This window comes from Etheostoma cragini, chromosome 5 (assembly GCF_013103735.1).
Source record: "Etheostoma cragini isolate CJK2018 chromosome 5, CSU_Ecrag_1.0, whole genome shotgun sequence".
In the NCBI taxonomy this organism is placed as follows: domain Eukaryota; kingdom Metazoa; phylum Chordata; class Actinopteri; order Perciformes; family Percidae; genus Etheostoma; species Etheostoma cragini.
This window is the reverse complement of record NC_048411.1, coordinates 7,348,817-7,355,113: the sequence shown is the minus strand read 5'-3', so window position 1 is coordinate 7,355,113 and position 6,297 is coordinate 7,348,817. Positions and strand designations below refer to the sequence as shown.

The 6,297-nt window shown below is 39.8% G+C and overlaps 1 long non-coding RNA gene across 1 annotated transcript in view; it reads left to right on the top strand.

Moving 5' to 3' along the window:
* Positions 1-5,995: 5,995 nt before the first annotated feature.
* The window catches only part of LOC117944791, an 18,308-nt gene continuing 18,006 nt past the window's right edge, over positions 5,996-6,297 (top strand). Inside the window, exon 1 of the long non-coding RNA XR_004656654.1 lies at positions 5,996-6,007. This is a non-coding gene — a long non-coding RNA (uncharacterized LOC117944791). The remainder of the gene's footprint in view (positions 6,008-6,297) is intronic.

Below are 6,297 nucleotides of genomic sequence, written 5' to 3'. Positions count from 1 at the left end.
TAGTAGATTTTTCTGATATTTTTACTTTACTATTTTTTGTGGTGACTTTTTACTTTTACTCCTTACATTTTAACACAGATATTGGTACTTTCTACTCCTTATATTTTAAAACATTGGCTTGTTACTTTAGTTTTGTAAATTAGGTCGTCATGTTGGAGAATTGCACAGACACGTGCTTCACATGGAGAAGAAAGTGAAAGAAAATAAAAAGAGACTAGCTGTCCGGAGGATAATCAGTTGAGATTGTGTTTGTGCATCTTTGAGAACATCTTTGTATAACTTACACTCACCTTAAGGATTATTAGGAACACCTAATAATACTGTGTTTGACACCCTTTCACCTTCAGAACTGCCTTAATTCTACATGGCATTGATTTACCAAGGAGCTGAAAGCATTCTTTAGAAATGTTGGCCCATATTGATAGGATAGCATCTTGCAGTTGTTGGAGATTTGTGGGATGCACATCCAGGGCACGAAGCTCCCGTTCCACCACATCCTAAGGATGCTCTATTGGGTTGAGATCTGGTGACTGTGGGGCCATTTTAGTACAGTGAACTTATTGTCATGTTCAAGAAACCAATTTGAAATGATTCAAGCTTTGTGACATGGTGCATTATCCTGTTGGAAGTAGCCATCAGAGGATGGGTACATGGTGGCCATAAAGGGAAGGACATGGTCAGAATCAATGCTCAGGTAGGCTGTGGCATTTAAACGATGCCCAATTGGCACTAAGGGGCATAAAGTGTGCCAAGAAAACATCCCCCACACCATCACACCACCACCAGCATGCACAGTGGTAACAAGGCATGATGGATCCATGTTCTTATTCTGTTTACGCCAAATTCTGACTCTACCATCTGAATGTCTCAACAGAAATCAAGACTCAATGGACCAGACAACATTTTTCCAGTCCAATTTTGGTGAGCTCTTGCAAATTGTAGCCTCTTTTTCCTATTTGTAGTGGAAATGAGTGGCACCCGGTTGGGTCTTCTGTCCATCCGCCTCAAGGTTGTGCATGTTGTGACTTCACAAATGCTTTGCTCCATACCTCAGTTGTAACGAGTGGTTATTTCAGTCAAAGTTGCTCATCTATCAGCTTGAATCAGTCGGCCCATTCCCCACTGACCTCTGGCATCAACAAGGCATTTTCGCCCACAGGACTGCCGCATACTGGATGTTTTTCCCCTTTCACACCATTCTTTGTAAACCCTAGAAATGGCTGTGCGTGAAAATCCCAGTAACTGAGCAGATTGTGAAATACTCAGACCGGCCCGTCTGGCACCAACAACCATTGCTTAAATCACCTTTCTTTCCCATTCTGACATTCAGTTTGGAGCTCATGAGATTGTCTTGACCAGGACCACACCCCTAAATGCATTAAAGCAACTGCCATGTGATTGGTTGATTAGATAATTGCGTTAATGAGAAATTGAACAGATGTTCCTAATAATCCTTTAGGTGAGTGTATGTTATCAGTTCGTTTAAGCCTGTTGTTGTATTGGTCTGTAGTTTTGTCCCAATTAAAGTAAGTTAGCTATTGATTTTGTTGTTTGTGTTTTTCACCTGTTAGCTAGGTTGCACGTTGAATCGACAGAGAGATGTTGTCTCTGTGTTTTAACAGACACATCTGGGGCGCAGTTGAAAACCAGAATCAGATTTAAATACAGTCCTTATCTAGTCCTCGCTAACAAGTTTCAAATCATTTCACTGGAGTTATTGTTATTATTGTTTGTTGTTTAATACCATATTCAATCTGATTGGATGGGACTATACTGCATGTTGCACTTGTCGCACCACTAAGACGACTCAACGGATTCTGCGGCATTCTGCATTCATTAGTGGCAAATCATTGCGGCTTGATGGCGCTAACGTTAGCACATAATAGTATGGACGGTGACATGATTGAAAATGAAGAAAACGGAGATCCCAGAGATTTGGCAGACAAGCAGCAAGATGTTTCCAGTCATCCTCGGCCTTATGAGAGAGAGATGTTTGAGATAGTTGGCATCAAGAATGACTCCTGGCCAATGTGCTTCGTAACTCTAAAAGTATGGGGAACTTCTTAATTTATGTCTGTTTAGTAATTCATATTTTACCCTTTATTTTCTTTCCAAAAGCCAAATTTGAGCACACACACATTCATGTAGATTTATTTAAATGTTAAGGACAAGATTAAAAAAGAGAAACTTGATTTGTGAATTCTCACAGAATCACAGTTGAATTAATATCTTGCTACTCAGTCAGAATCTTAATTAACCTGGAGTCCCAGTCTCTGTCACAATAAACATATATGTGATGTTTTAGGCCTATTGGCAGACATCCATTTAAAATTTAAAATGTATGCCAAGGCATAAAGAGACTTTTCCTAGTCCACTGAAGTTTCTCAGTGTGCACTCTAGTAACGTGTGTGGTCCAGGTAACTTTGTCATTTGCAAGGCTATACTTTTAGTTTTATACTTTAAGTAAATTTCCAAGCCTGTACTTTGTTACTTTTACTTGAGTAATGAAGTTAAAACAGTATTTCTACTTTGACCAGAGTATTTTTTTAAGTAGGGAAAGTGAGTACTTTGCAGGTGTTTGTGGCTATAGAGCTGTGGAGTCTAGATATGTGGTAGGAGTCACCTGCTGCCTCCATGTTCCTGCTCAACACCCTCTGCTACAATTCTCCATGTCTCTCTCTATCTCTCTCTCTCTGTCTCTTTTTCTCACGCCCAACCGGTCGAGGCAGATGACCGCTCACCCTGAGCCATGGTTCTGCTTGAGGTTTCTGTTTCTTAAAAGGAAGTTTTTCCTTGCCTCTGTTGCCTAGTGCTTGCTCTTGATGGGAACTGTTGGGTTTTTGTAAATAACATCACAGAGTACAGTCTAGACCTGCTCATTTATGAAAAGCGCAATGAGATTGAACTGTTGTTGTGATTTAGCACTTTATAAATCAAATTGAATTGAATTGAATTATTGCTATGAGTCATGAGTTAGTTTCCTTATTCCTCCTTATAAAGCTTTGGATGAAACCAGCAAATAGCATTGTACTTTGTAGCCTATGTTTTCATATACATCCTTTTCTATGACACCTAAAGTAGCCATTACAGTGCTACTTAAACTTTGTGCGGATAAAACTTTTAAACTGGAACTATATATGCAACATGTGTATTAGATTTATAAGTCCCTGTTTGTCTTTTGGATTTAGCATCAGTTACTTTTTTCACAATTAAATAAACAGATTTAAATCACTAAACAAACTTTTTTTGTCCAGCAGGTGGCGACAATCACCAAGACTCAGAATTTTGGGGCAAACCCATATGTTTTATTGAACCAATACTCCTTGAGTCATACATACTTTGTATTTATGTACTCTCCTGGTGAAATAAAGTAAAAACGTACAAACCGACATCAGTAAACCACACGTAGATGGGGGTAGAAAATGTTGCTAATGTAGTTTAAATAACAGAATAAAAGGTAAATAAAAGACTTAACTGATCTTTAGCGAGGAAATTCCTTTTGCACTAATACAACATTTGGGCTAAACTAGTAGAAACCCAAGAAATAAGATAACATAACTCAAATTAAATCAGACATTACATTTCAAAGCTATGCACATCAATTCCTTAGACCATCTGTGAAGATATAATGAGTCTAGTAATGCAGTGCTCATGAGCCTTATTGGAATTGTGACTAATAAGCGTCTACTGAAGTAGAGATATCATAGTCCTAAATCCAAATAGTTAATGAATAGTATGAATAGAATATAAAATATTTCAATATAGTATGGAATATGGAACTTATACTATTACTTGTTTTTACTATTAATAATAATAAATGTATAAATTATTAACATAAACAAACATATTTACTCTGTTGGGGTGCAAAGCATAAATGTGTCAACAAAGCCTTTGTAACTCCTAAATACTAACTATAACATAAATGTGTAGCAGCACTTGTTCCAGAAAAATATTGTTTTTTTTGTTTTTTTACTACAGTGTAAATAGCTACTAGCTTTAACATTGTATTCAAGATATGTTTAAGCCTACAATATACATAGTTCCAAAAGCTTCAAAAGTTAGATCACACCCTTTTAAACTTGCCTTTAAATCCACCCATTCTCTGGAATTAACATCCTGACTTTTTTGTATCAGAACCATGCTTTTCTGCCCGTTAAGGTTTAATTCCAAAAACCGAGACAATATTGAGACATCACAGATGCGATGTGAGCACTTGTAAAATATGACTTGAGAGCTTGTGAAAAAGATCTGTACTCGTGATTTTTGTGTGTTTTTTTCACTTGAGTCACTTTTCCAGTACAACCACAACTCAGTGATTACAACCTCTCGAATCTGTCGCTGCAGTGCGCTCTCTCGCATCACACAGCGGCGAGTCTGCGCTCTCAAGTTTTGCAACACTTCTTGTGATACATTTGGTGCAAAACTAATTTGTACCTGTGGACTAAGTCTGTGGAGCTCTGAGCCAACAGGACTATAGCTAGCTAGCTTTGGCTAACTAGCCGCCAGCCCGCTTCTAAATACTGTAAATACATTTTAATCATCTCAACACTTATAACAGTCCAACTGAAACACTGGCGGTGAGCTCCAGGGTCCTGCAGCCGCAGACGGACAGCAGCAGTGTGGCTCGGCCTGCGTGGAAACATCGCTAGAAAGCCCCGCTGCCGACCTGGATGTGATCTGATCTCCAGCGGGACACAGAGAACTCCAGACCCGGTAGCAGCGGAACAGCCCTCCCGGAGCCCACCGCCAGTGTTGGTGGAATAGCAAGCTAGCGTTAGCGAACTAACCAACAAGCACACTTGCAAATAAATACAATTTAATTTAAAAGTCAGGCGTTATACACACTGACGGCGGTTCGTCCGCGGCTGCAGGACCTGGAGCTCACCAGCAGTGTTTCAGTTTGACTGTTAAAAGTGTTAGGATAACTAAAATGTATGTATTTATAAGCAGGGTTAGTTTGCTAACTTGCTATTCCAACAACACTGGCGGTGTGCTCCGGGGGGGCTGTTCCTCTGCTACCGGTTCTGGAGCTCTCCGTGTCCCGCTGTAGATCAGATCACATCGAGGTCGGAAGCGGAGCTTTCTAGCGATGTTTCCACGCAGGCCGAGCCCCACTGACGGTGGCCCGTCTGCAGGCCCTGGAGCTCACCGCCAGTGTTTCAGTTGGACTATTAAAAAGTATTGAGATAATTAAAAGGTATTGTATTTAGAAGCGGGCTGGCTGCTAGTTAGCTAATGCTAGCTTTCATGCTACATAAATAAGCCGGACAGAGTTGTCCCTCATCAGGCGATAGAAACCCTGCTGTCCCCTGGCGTCCTGTTGGCTCAGAGCTCCACAGACTAAGTCCACAGGTACAAATTAGTTTTGCACCAAATGTATCACAAGAAGTGTTGCAAAACTCGAGAGCGCAGACTCGCCGCTGTGTGATGCGAGAGAGCGCACTGCAGCGACAGATTCGAGGGGTAGTAATCACTGAGTTGTGGTTGTACTGGAAAAGTGACTCAAGTGAAAAAAACACACAAAAAACACGAGTACAAGTCATATTTTACAAGTGCTCACATCGCATCTGCGCTCTCAATTCATATTTCACAAGTGCTCCCATCGCATCCTCGGATCTCACTTTTGCACCATTTTTACCTTCATAGTATTGCATGCAGGCTCAATTGCTTCTCCCATCCTGGGTAGCCCGGACGTTAACTTCAACTTAATTCTTTTTCTTTTATATTCTAAAAGTTTTTTGGGGGGATTTTAAATGGTGACCATTGAAAAGTATTCATGAAAATTCAAGTTTTTAAGAATTTACATATTTAAGTTTAAAGAGGTGAATTCAGAAAAAAAAATTCAGATACATGGTTTTAAAGTAAAATATTTCAATACTAAGTATTGAACGGCTGTTAAAGTTCAAAGACTTATTTGCTTCCATACATTTCCAATATCGGATAAAATCATGAGTCTCCCGTCGTCTTAATTGTTTGGTGTAAGGTGGTCAGTCCAAGTCATCTTCCCGTCTTGATGTTCCGACAAATGCTGCATTTCATTAGTTTTTCCAACATGACCCTCTTCACGTCTCCTCAGCCCTTGGCATAAATCTTGGGCAGCTTTTACTCACGCATTTTGAGTCTATCCAAATTATTAATAACATAAGTATTTACATAGCTGATGTACTGCAAGAAAATGTGATTATACAGTCTACATTCCATTTCACCTTTTTAGGGCCTGAGCACGAGTGCTAGGGCACCAACGGTGTCCTAGCACGAAGTGCAAGGAACCTATTGTTTTTGTAGGGATTATTATTA